We start from the raw sequence: 12792 nt of genomic DNA, 5'->3' as shown, positions 1-12792 counted from the left end.
TTGTCTTGACTCAGGCTTCACAGTCAAAAGGATGCATCAGCTGCCTGCTTAATCTTTCCTCCAAAAATGCCCGGTATCACCCATACTACCACTCCGGGGAGTGGCCAACAGGAGACCGCTCCTTACTAAATCTCTCAACTGATAAATAAGTACAAATGCTGATTAAATGAAACCAATCCTTGACATTTCAGATGCCTTTTACTGCATTGGCAGAACAGGCAATGGGAATGAGAAGTGTTTTGTGTCTTTCATAAGAAAGCTATTCATTAATAACAATTGTTTTCAAATTACAAAGCTGGTAGTGGTCTCTACTCATAACTCTAAATCTTACTTAACTTTCAAAGGAGTTGACCACGTCAGGCTAATTTATCTTACTGAAAGACTTGATTGTGTCTTGCCCAGTACCTGGCGAAGACAAAGCCTGGGATACAAGAGCAGAGACAGCTGACTGCTGTGCCAACATTTTGAGTTCCTGAATGCAATTATGACTATTCCGTTATGATTAGAGCTATGACCAAAGTGTTTTTTTAACCAGCTGTGAATATGTTTTTATTTTAAACCTCAGGTTAGTACCTAAACACTCCATATTTGTTTGTCTGCTTGTGAATCATGGAAATAACTGTTGCTTCTTTTACTGAATCGGAGTGAATGAACTCCAAGCCCATACATTGAGCAGTGTAAACAATTAAGAACATTTAAAACTTGTGTTTCTTTCTAACCACCCCTCAGTGAGTTTCTTAACAAATGTGTTTTAAAGGCACGTTCATGACATTTTGATCTTTAAAAGAAACAAATACTTTTTGTGCTCAGGAGAAGGAAGGGGGTTGGTATCCAGTGCATCTGAACTGTTACTTCAAACGGCTGAAAGATATTTCATGTTCAATTAGCTCTAATTTTTTTCAATTTAAAATACTTTACTTCTAAATTGGCTGTGCATGATATTTCAGTACTCATTTATTGTATTAATTCTTTTAGTCTGAGGTACAGTTAAAAAGCCAACACGATTCAGGTCTGAATTAAAACATTTTCAATATAGATTATAGTATAGCATCACTGTAGTTAAAAAACCCATTTTAAAGCCACTGAGTCACTAATTGAATACCAGAAATCACCATTATAATAGTTCTAGAGCAGACACAAAAAAGAAAGAGGACACAGATAAGCCATACCCCTGGTACGGGAAATGTTAGCCATGGCCTTGCCATTAGTGATGGGAAATTGGCCTTTTTATCCTCTTTCTGACGAACCTCATCTTCCTGGGTTGCAAACCAACCTTTGCACTCAGCAAGAAGCGCTTGGTGATGGAGGAGAGTCAGCTTTTCTGTTTCAGAATCATGCCTCCCCAAGTAAGGCAACTTGAGGGACCTGCTACCTTCTGCACCTGAAACAGATTTTAATAGTAGATACACTTTAAGGTTGAATAAAATGTGTTTATGGAACAAACAGGTAAGGCTTAAGAAATTAGGGATCATATTTGGAGGCAGCTCCTAAGAGATGAGAATCACTGCACTTCCCAGCTTCTTCCCAGTGAGTGGGACGACTCGCATGACTGGAGTGCTGCAATGGATGGCTATAAGCTCTTCAGGAGGGATAGGCAAGGAAGGAGATGCGGTGGGGTGGCTCTGTATTTTAGAGAGTGTTTTGATTCTATAGAGCTCAATGATTGTGATGACGAGGTCGAGTAAGGATGAGGGGGAAGGCTAATAAGGCAGATATCATGCTGGGTGTCTGTTATAGACCACCCAACCAGGGCGAAGAAGCCGATGAAGCGTTCTACAAGCGACTAGCACAAGTCTTACATTCACGAGCCCTTGTTCTTGTAGGGGACTTCAACTTACCGGACATCTGCTGGAAATATAACACAGCAGAGAGGAAACAGTCCCGTGCAGGATAACCAAGGGATCAGGCCCAGCCAGCACGTGTTCATGAAAGGCAGGTCCTGCTTGACCAACCTGATCTCCTCTATGACCAGGTGACCCACCAGGAGGATGAGGGAAAGGCTGTGGATGTTGTCTATCTTGGCTTTAGTAAAGCCTTCCACACTGTCTCCCACAGTATTCTCCTGGAGAAACTGGCGACTCGTGGCTCAGACAGGTGCACTCTTCGCTGGGTAAAAAACTGGCTGGATGGCCGAGCCCAGGGAGTTGTGGTGAATGGAGTCAAATCCAGTTGGTGGCCGGTCACAAGCGGAGTCCCCCAGGGCTCAGTTTTGGGGTCGGTCTTGTTCAATATCTTTATCAATGATATGGATGAGGGGATTGAATACTCCGTCAGTAAGTTTGCAGACGACACCAAGTTGAGTGGGAGTGTTGATCTGCTTGAGGGTAGGAAGGCTCTGCAGAGGGATCTGGACAGGCTGGATCGATGGGCCAAGGCCAATTGGATGAGGTTCAACAAGGCCAAGGGCCGGGTCCTGCACTTTGGCCACAATAACCCCAGGCAACGCTACAGGCTTGGGGACGAGTGGCTGGAAAGCTGCCCCACAAAAAAGGACCTGGGGATGTTGATTGACAGCCGGCTGAATATGAGCCAGCAGTGTGCCCAGGTGGCCAAGAAGGCCAACAGCATCCTGGCCTGTATCAGAAATAGTGTGGCCAGCAGGAGTAGGGAGGTGATCGTGCCCCTGTACTCGGCGCTGGTGAGACTGCACCTCAAATCCTGTGTTCAGTTTTGGGCCCCTCACTACAAAAAGGACATTGAGGTGCTGGAGCGTGTCCAGAGAAGGGCGACGAAGCTGGTGAGGGGTCTGGAGCACAAGTCTTATGAGGAGCGGCTGAGGGAACTGGGGTTGTTCAGTCTGGAGAAGAGGAGGCTGAGGGGAAACCTTATCGCTCTCTACAATTACCTGAAAGGGGGTTGCAGAGAAGTGGGTGTTGGTCTCTTCTCCCAAGTGACAAGTGATAGGACAAGAGGAAATGGCCTCAAGTTGCGCCAGGGGAGGTTTAGGCTGGATATTAGGAAAAATTTCTTTACTGAGAGAGTGGTGAAACACTGGAACAGGCTGTCCAGGGAAGCGGTGGAGTCACCATCACTGGAGGTGTTCAAGGAATGTGTGGACGAGGCATTGTGGGACATGGTTTAGTGGGCATGGTGGTGTTGGGTTCATGGCTGGACTTGATGATCTTACAAGTCTTTTCCAACCTTAATGATTCTGTGAGTCTGTGATTCCCAGCCTCGCCAGGTCCCTGTGAGGGTTCCTGCTGGCCCTCAGCAAGCAAGGCAGGCTCCAGGCCCCTGCTCTGGTCCTGCCACAATCGGCGTGGTCCCCTGAGCTGAGAGCCACTGCACCTGCCCCTTCTTTCCCCCACATTGCTACAGATGTAAATCCAAATCCTCTCCTGAAGAGCATAAGCATATTCTGGGGCTTCCTGCAACCATTTGCTCTGATGATTTGTCCGCCACATATCTGAGCTCCTGCCCAGCTGCATCACAGCAGCAGCAGTTGTTAGGGCAAACCATTTTGAAATCCCTTTTTTCTGCTGGGGGAGGGCTTGACTGAGTTCATCACCCCTGGCATAAACCTACGGCAGTATTAGAGAGCTCATCTGATAACTTCCCACCACCCAGCTGTGCTGACACAGGTTTTGATGGGATGGCACTGTGGAGCAGAACAGGAAAATGGGGCGGGTTAAAAGCAACCTTTTTTTTTTCTAGCAATTGCCAGAAAAGATTGGACAGACTCAAACAAGGGGGTGCACAATGGGATGGTAGTGTGTGGCTGTGTGTGGAAGGTGGAAATGCTTTACACTGGTATTGCAGCAGAGGTATCATTGGAAGCTATGACTGAACCAGAAAGTCCTTCCAAAATTCAAATTAATCACTTAGCTGTAGGTAAGACAAAGCCCTTAGATCCCAGATGATGTCTTTGCATTCTCTGAAGCACCAAGAACTGATGAGGACTGAAATGAAATAACATCCTGCGAATACAACATGAGCCCACTTCTCCGATGCCCTTTCTTGAATCACCCAAATGTTCACAAAACAACTGTTCATGAGTTCATAGTGTTTGAGGTTTTTTGTATCTGCTTCTTTCCTTAGGTGTTAAGACAAAAAAACTAATTCAGACTAGTATTTATTGATATTCAGGCATTATGAGTCATCAAGGTATCCTTGAAATTAGTCTATTCAGTTTTAGTTCCCTAAAGAGACAAACACAAACAAATGTGTACAGGCAGCACACGCAGCAGTGAACCTCCCCCCAAGAGAAATCATAGGAATTGTTTTGGTAAGATGTTTGTGAGTCTCCCTTGAAAAGATTGTTCAAAAGGAAAATGCAAATTCCTAATAGTCATTATTCTTTTGGTGAACATTTTCTGAAGCCTTTTATTATTAGGCAACTGAAGAAAAAAGAAACAAACATCCTCAGTTCCACGAAAAAATCCCGAGGAAAATCCTTAAAAATTGTGGGTTTTGCCAACGTTGTCAATTTTCTTATAGCTCAGGCTATAACTTCACATAATTGAATGTATCACCTAAGTTTAACAGCTGAGGGCAAAATTTACTCATCTATTGCCTTGTGAAGCCTTTGGGTTTAGCAACTTGTAGCTTAAGATGAAGGATCAGGTAGAAAGTATGAAATTTGATCAGTCAGAATCCAAAGAAAAAGGCCCAGAGCTCACATCAGGAATGCAAAGCTTTTTCTTTATTTACCTTTTTTGGCCCTCAGATCAGCTTCTCCCAAGAACTACTGAATACCTCTTTCATTTTTGCTCTTTTATGCCAGAATCTCACAATTCTACAGAACAAATTGGAAAACTGCTATATACGCTTATCAGCTGGTCTGGAAATCGAGCCTGTTTTCTTCAGGTTTAGATAGGATCTTGCACAGTAACTTTCAATTTCCACATTAGAGAAGCATTTAGAAAAATGTACTGTACTTCTTGGGATGTAGCTGTCACTTTAATATGAATGTCTCCAAAGAAATACAATTTTTTATATAGCATAATTACATTTTATCATAGTATCTGCTTCCCAATCCCTTGCACATATTTGCTGCAGTGCTACCTCCTCTGCTGGCTGGGTGATAACTTTGTGATGGCATTGGTGAAGCAGATAAGGGGGAAAAAAGGAGTCTCTACAATTTACAGGTTTTAAAAATGATTAGTTATGTTTCTGTTACCATATGTTTTTATGTACGGGTTTCTTCTGGAAACAATTATCTTAGTCACGAGAATGAGATTTCAGCTTGAATCCTGTGTCATTTATATTTTATTCACTGTCTCGAATTATGCAGATTGTTTTCACTTTGAATAGTTATTTAAACACTAGTAGAAGTTGGATTTTATGTAAGGATTTCTATTATGACTAGTAAGTCTCTCGGGTGTCCATAAAAATGTATCGTTCTTGATTTCTCACCAACAAACAAAGACAAAAACCCTCTTCCTAACTCCAATTAGAGAAAGATCTTATCCCTCAGACACTCTGTTGTTGATTGCAATTCCTGTAGATGCATTGTTTCAGCAACTGTTCTTTTTTCCTGGATGCTGTTTCTATGTTTCCTGACTTTAGGGAATGGTGGCAAAGGCAGTCTTCGTTTGCTCAATGGCGCATCTACAACATCTCTCCATACCAGCCTGTGGATGCAGCAAAGTTATGCAAAAGACACAAGCGCAGCTCATCCTTGGTTGTCCAAAATGGCCTTGTGGAACCTGTAGATAGATATTCAAGGTAATTTCATCATTTAAAGACATTCCTCATACGCACAGAGACAAAAGGATGGCTTATTAAAGTTACTGTGCAAAAGGGTGGCAATGTCAGCTCTGAACGTTTGTGGTCTGCAGAGTGGTAAATGTTTCACAGAAGTTGTCTTGCTATCAGTTTTTCTTCCTGTGCTGTCATTCTAGGTATATTTTGGTCTTGCCCAGACCATATCTTAATTAGCCCTGAGCAGATGGATAAGAACTGGAGTTTTGCCTCTGAAAAACTTTGAAAGCTCCCTGACATCTGGTGGAGGATAATGATTAAGGCTCATGAGGATCTTGAAATATTTCCTCACGTAGGTCTGAGTCATACTTTCAGCCCAAGAGGAGGGTGTGCTTGGTATACAGAAGCTGAAGAACAGGCAAAAGAAGTTATCTGACTGCTTTCTCCTAATTTCCAGCCTTGGTAACTTCCAGCTTTAGCACTACCATTTGCAGGCAGCCGGGAGCTGAATTCTCTGAGGTGGGAGGGGAGGGTTTCCAGGCTGCTTCAGCATGGACCTCCTTCCCCAGTTTGTTCAAAGATCAATTCCTGCACAGACAGGAAGAACTGGTGTTGATTTGGAAATTTTTATGCTGGTATTACATTAAAGTTGTACCATCTGTAGCTTAATAAATGGAGGTATCTCTCTGAAGTGCCTGAAAGTATAAAATCATCTGTTTAAGATCTTTCCAAGGAAAATTAATGATGTGGCAGGCTTTGGTGGAAATAGGGTAGCAAATTCGTACAACCATGCAATCAGCTGCCAAGCTGGACTGTGGTATCAACAACAGACACCTCTGATCACATAGAAAATAAACTGGAAGTCTGTATTTGAAGACATAAAAAAGACATATGTGAAAGAGCTGTCAACCCAATTGCTCCAGACTTGCTGCTAGTGTGCAGCTTAGAAATATAATTATGCTGTATAAAAAAAAAACCTTCTTTTGAGACATTCATATTAAAGTGACAGCTACATGCCAAGAAATACAGTACATTTTGCTAAACACTTTCTAATGCAGAAATTGAAAGTTACTGTGTGAGATCCTATCTAAGCGTGAAGAAAGGTGGTGAGGCAAGAATCAAAACTAAGGATGATCTGAACTTACTTAATTAGGTATGAATGAGCACAGAGGCATTCTGAGTTGTGTCTTCCAGTATTTTGCTAACATGTGTATTAAACATGTTAAATTTAGTGCAAATTTAGGAGTCTGTCTTGCTGAGTGTAACATCTGTATGTGATCCCCAGGCGGGGCAGGAGGAAAGGAGGTGAGGGTGAGGATCAAAACTAAGGATGAGCTGCACAAAACTCTTGCAGACACTGATGCACTTGGAAGTAACTTGACAAATCCTGTGTAAGCTTCTTTAACCTTCTAGATGACCATGGTCTGAGCAGGAGGTTGCACTAGGGACCTTTGAATGTCCCTTCCCACTTAATTATCCTACGATCCTACAATCAGACACAGACTATATGGATATCATTGGAGAACACCACATATTTCTGAAATCAGTCACCGCAATCAGTAACCACTTTATTTATAATTGTGATCTCTATATTTAATCTAGCGTGCAACTACACTTCTGAGAAACAGTGAAAACTCCAGCTGCGGCTACCTCAACAGACAGCATCTTGCTAATATCGGAGCTGGAGTCAGATTTGCATTCAAATACTGCATAGCCCATCAGTAACTGTCATGGCTTGACAGAAAAGTTTTACCACATCACAGGGTTTTAGGCATGTGACTGCTTTTTCAGGATTATTTTAAGAAAGGAAGACACCTACATTTGGAACCCTTTTTGTACAATATCTTAATAAAGTATGCAGCTGGGGATTTAACTAGAGTCATTATTAAGCTACAGCGGTGGCCTACCTGTCACCCACAGCCTCAAATTCACTTGTGATTGGAAGAAAGTCCCCCCTGCTGATCTTTGGTTCAAATAGACACAGCACAAATCAACATTTCCTTTGGTCTTCCCAAGAGAAGGCAGTTCCCAGCTTGAGCAGCTGGTGTTGGCTTTAAGCCAAAAAAAGGCTGAATGGACGGATTTAGGCACGGAGTCATAAAATGACTAATCGAAGCAGCAGCGCCTAACTCTCTCAATAGTCGCATGCTGCGCTGACATTTTTGAGCAGGTCAACTCTAGATGGCCCAGTTACTCTGTGGCATTCAAATCAAATCTTATAATGTGGCCCTATTAGGGCCAATCATTAATACCCATTTTTGCCAGTGCTAAAACACTTAGACGAGACGCCAGGTGACTCTGCAAGCTCTCGAGACGAGAACCAGTAATGAATGTATGACCTGCTGAGTAATGAGGCCATTTCTAGGTAAAGATGAATGTTTACTTGGGAGCAATCTTACGGTTCACTTCACCTGAAAACCTTCTCAGAAAAATGCAGATGCTGCCTTACTGGATTCCAAGGGGAAACATCATCTAAAGAACCTCTAAAGAACCCTCCGAGGCTCTCATTTTTAAAAATTTTTATTTCAAAGGATTTCATAGAGAAATCACATCTGTTTGATCAGGATTTTCCAGGATGTCTATGGAGCATTTTATTAGCAAAGTTACTGAAGTCATCTTCTCAGCCTTAGGAAAGGATACCTAACTTGTGGGACATTACCATGTCCCATTACCATGGTGGCTGAAAAGATGAGTTATAGGCACTGATAACATCTGCATGGAGTACTGAACATTAACCATTTGCAGCTTCTTATAGCAAAGATGGCTTTCAAGCTGCCCTGCATTTTTATTTTAAAAAAAACCCAAACAATCTGGAATCTTACATAACAGAGACAAATGTTTTCCGTGAAACTTAGAGCATACAGAATTGTTTGCATGAGCTCACGTGGGCTTGCACAAAGTGTGCAATGACTGGCCATGCCCTGCACACATAGAGCATGCCTTGTTTCAGCTATTGACACCTTCGCTCAGCACTGATGTGTTCTTCTACGTATTGTCGTGTTGGGTTTTTGCCAATCTCCTGCATCTGTGGGGCACTTCAGGGGAACTGATCCTTCTGATTTCTTCTGACCTGGGAGATCTTTGCACATCAAAGGCCACTGATCATATGAGTAGCAACCTCCTTTTCCCTCCAAACTCTGCCCCAGCATTCTTGTTTCCTCTTTCATATCCAGCTATGATAGAAAATACGAGCCTGACTACCAAATGACTCTTCCTGTTGTGACCCCATTAGTACTGCCGCAGTCCCACTTGGGCTCACAGGCCAGGGCCTGGAGTTCAGCCGGAGGGATGAAGCAAACTCACATCACCTTGGAAAATCATGCTGTGAGCAGCACCTGCTTAGACTGCAGTCTACCAGTACCTAACAGGATCAAAGGGTCTTTCTGAACAGCCTGAACAATCATATCTTCAACCACTGTAATCAGGTGTCTCAGAGGTTTCTTAAGAAATACCGTGTACCTACACATTAAAGAAGTTTCTATTTTATTTACAGGACAACTCTGAATGTCAGTCCTTTGTGAATGTTACCACCCATGCATATCAATTCTGTGTAGGGATAACTTAAAGAATTAAGATCCATATATGTAACTTTATATTTAATCTGCTGTTTTGAAGAGAAGTATGCAAAACTTTTCACAATGAGCTTAAACTAGCAGGCAAAGACAGACACACAGTCTGTCACATGTCTTCAATACTTTAGCATGGGCTTTCTAATCTGATTAGGGGAGCAACCGAAAGGGTATTGAGGCTGTTACTTCTGTATGTTGGATGCTCTGTAAGATCTGCCTCTGAAGCTTTATCTGTGCTGTGCAGTGTGTCTTGCATTAGTGATTTATATAGCAGTTGCTAGCCAGCAGGTTTATTTACAAAGCACAGTGCTAGCCCTGGTGGTGTCTGTTACCAGTCTTAGGAGTGGCTCAGTTGTGTTAGTATGATACCTGCCCAGGTTAAATTACATTTCTGTGCATGGTCCAGGTCTAGGCACATTACAGACAGCAGCAAGAGCTAGCTGTACCTTAAATCTGTCACTAGAGGATGTGGATTTCAGCTGAAGGTAATTTATTTTTTTCCCTGGATGAAGATCTGGAGTATATGTGTACAAGACTATGCTAATTATTTAAAGCCAGTTATGTCTGCAATGTTTTGAGGTTAAAAAGTTAGGGAGAATTATAGTTCTTCACTTAAAAGCTGGGGTTAGTCACAGATGGAGCACGGACACCAGATACTTCCTAAGTCCAGACACACAACCTTGCTGTGCTCAGGCCTAGGCTTCCATCCTTCATAGCTACTAGATCCTGCACATCAGCTTTAAGGAGCAATGTACTTTCCTCTGAGAGACAGAGCATCTCAGCAGCCCATGTGAGTCCTCAAATACTCCCCCCCCCCCGCCCCCCCCGACAAATTGTGTTTGTTAGAAATCCCTGAAAAATTCTCATTAATCTCAATTTTACCACAATGACTCAAGACAGCAGGTCTCAAGGAAGGATAGTCACAAGAGTTTTGAAGAGACTTACACACCTTCAGTATTTGCATACGGCTATGCAGGGGGAGGGAAGGAGGAGGCTTTTTTGTGTAACTCCAGAAGCTGAAGAGAAACTGTGGAAGGCTGAAAAGCAATACAACACAGCTGCATCAGCACTAATAAATTCAAGCACACCTAGGGACGGTCCCAAGCACAATTCCCCAAGACAGCACCCTTGCACATGGCACCAACCATGCCTGTGGCTCTGCCACTCCTGGGCAGGAGAGCAGGACCCTGCTTGCCACCCTTGTCCTGGGGTGGTAGGCAGCTGGCAGAGGAGCTGGTGCATCTCAGCTCTGGCCACAGCAGAGGTGGGAGCACAAGGGGCACAGAATCACCGAGGAGCTGCTCTTCTCTTCCCCATTTGATTTCTGTACATGCAAGAGGCAGTCACAGGATTGTGCTGAGGCTGAGAGCTGGGACCATGCAGGATGTGGCCACTGCTGCAGCTGTGGTCGCTGCCTGCTCTGTCAGCTGCCCCTTTACTGCTGTGAGAGGGACTGCCTTTCCTTGCAGACTGCTTCCTGGGCACTACTGCCGAAGCAGTCAAGGAGAATCTCAGTCTTGGTGAGCAGACGTGCACACTTTGTTGCATTTGCTGTGACCAACCACAAAGTGATGGGGAAGGTGGCATCTTGCCCTGGCCTCCAGTTGCTACGCTAATATGCGTTCCTGCTACTTCTGCTTTACTTGCCACAGTAGCCCTGGGACAGTGTCACTTGAGAGGATAACAGGCCTCCCTTCCCTTCCCCTGAAGAACATTTCTTGCCTCCGTATAGCACCAGTTTGACCAAGGACCTGACTTCAGAAGATGTCGTGTCCCATTCTGGCCCCCTCTTCTTCCTATCAGGCAATCTCAGACTCAGTTTTCATTTACCAAATCCAGGCTTGAGGGCCTGGATTCCCAGTTGCTGACGATGAGTTTTGAAAGAGCTAGCCCCTGACCCAAGTGTCAGCCCTGAGCAGTTCAAAGGTGGTCTTTTCCACCTGTAGTCAGGCCTGGTAGTCCACCTCCAACTCCTTCACACAATGCTGTAGGGTATCAGAAAGACTGAAGAGAGAAACAATCTAAGTGGTCAGGAGAAAACTTCACCACCCTGTGGCACAAAGTGGTCTGACAGGCTTGATTATAAGGAATAATTTTTCTGTTGTGAAATTTTCCAGATTTCTCTGGAGTCATTAAACAAGGGTGCATGCATCAAAGTCACAGACCTTTGCCACTGGCAGCCATCTAGCCACTCTGAGAGTTTTAATGGCTTGCGAATATATTTATTTCTCAGTGCACTACAGCTGTTGAAATAAGTACCTAATTCTTACCCAGTTTCATATTCAGAATTGCCCAAAGAGTAAAGCAATATTTTTATATCTCTGTCCCTGATGGCTACTCTGATAAAAGATAATTTATTTGTTATTAAAATATCTTGAAAAATCAAGCTACTGCAGGGCAGATTTTTTTTCCTCTCATCTGAAAAGCTATTAGTATGTTCCTCAGGGAAGAGATGATTAGTTTGTATTGGCAATGTAGTAACAGAATTCTCCCCTAAGCCCTCCCATTAAGCAGAGGAAAGTATAGACATTTGCCCCAGAATTATGATGCTGAGACTAGTTAATGACCAAGAAGTCATTTCAACAGAGACATGACAGTGAGTAGCATTACACTTTCATACTACAGCATTCCTGACATGAGTAGCTGGCTTATGAGCATCATTACGGGCATGAATAGCAACATTTAGAAGTGTTTGTGCTCCATCTGCAGTGAAAAAGAGGGCTGCTGAAAGACTCAGCATAGTCAACACTAGCAGCAGGGCACAGGGGAGTAAAGAAAGAGGGAGAAAGAAGTGGCATCGAACATAATTTAGGCCTTCATTCAGTTTTGGTACTATTTCAAAGTTCTTTCATCATCACTAATTCAGTAGCTGGATCAGGTGTCAAACACACCAGTAGCAGTGAGAAGTTTGTTTTTCTGTTGGTCTCACTTGTAGCCAGTCTCATACTCCTTCAGAAACTGGGTGTGCAAATTGGCACTCTGAAATTTGAACAAGAAGTCCAAAAAGTGAGTTTCGGTATGATTAATAACAAGAGGCAGCTATAATGCTTTTCAGCTGATGGGGTTCTTAAAGGAAATTTTATGTTGACTTGTGTGTGTATATGGATACATAAATCACAATGGAGATTTAAGAGAACAATACAGTAGAAAACAAGCAGTATAGGCTATTCATTAGCAAGATAATTCTAACAAAGGAATTTAGTGTATCTGTGTTGGAAAAGAGAGAAGAGTCGCCATTACCACCTGGGGAACAACTTTCTCCTGCATATTCCTTTTCACACTCATCCTGAGTTACCATGTCTCCTCTGGGAGCTTGGAGGCCAGTGAAATCTCCACTGAGAGCTACTACAGAGTACACATCTGCACAAGAACTGTGACTTACTTAACTCTTAACTTGCTAAGTCTTAATAAAAAAAAAAACATGTTTATGGTAAACTCATTACCTGTTGTAATAAATCTGTACAAAATCTGCATTCACCTCCCTTTTTATATTGGAAGTAAACCTCCATTGTGCTATGCCTCCGCTGTGTGTCACCAGAAGGACAGAATGGCAAAGGAAGATTTAACAAGGATTACAAAC

The sequence above is a fragment of the Gavia stellata genome, chromosome Z, assembly GCF_030936135.1.
Source record: "Gavia stellata isolate bGavSte3 chromosome Z, bGavSte3.hap2, whole genome shotgun sequence".
Lineage (NCBI taxonomy): Eukaryota > Metazoa > Chordata > Aves > Gaviiformes > Gaviidae > Gavia > Gavia stellata.
The sequence above is the reverse complement of the archived record's forward strand: the minus strand, read 5'-3'. Positions refer to the sequence as shown.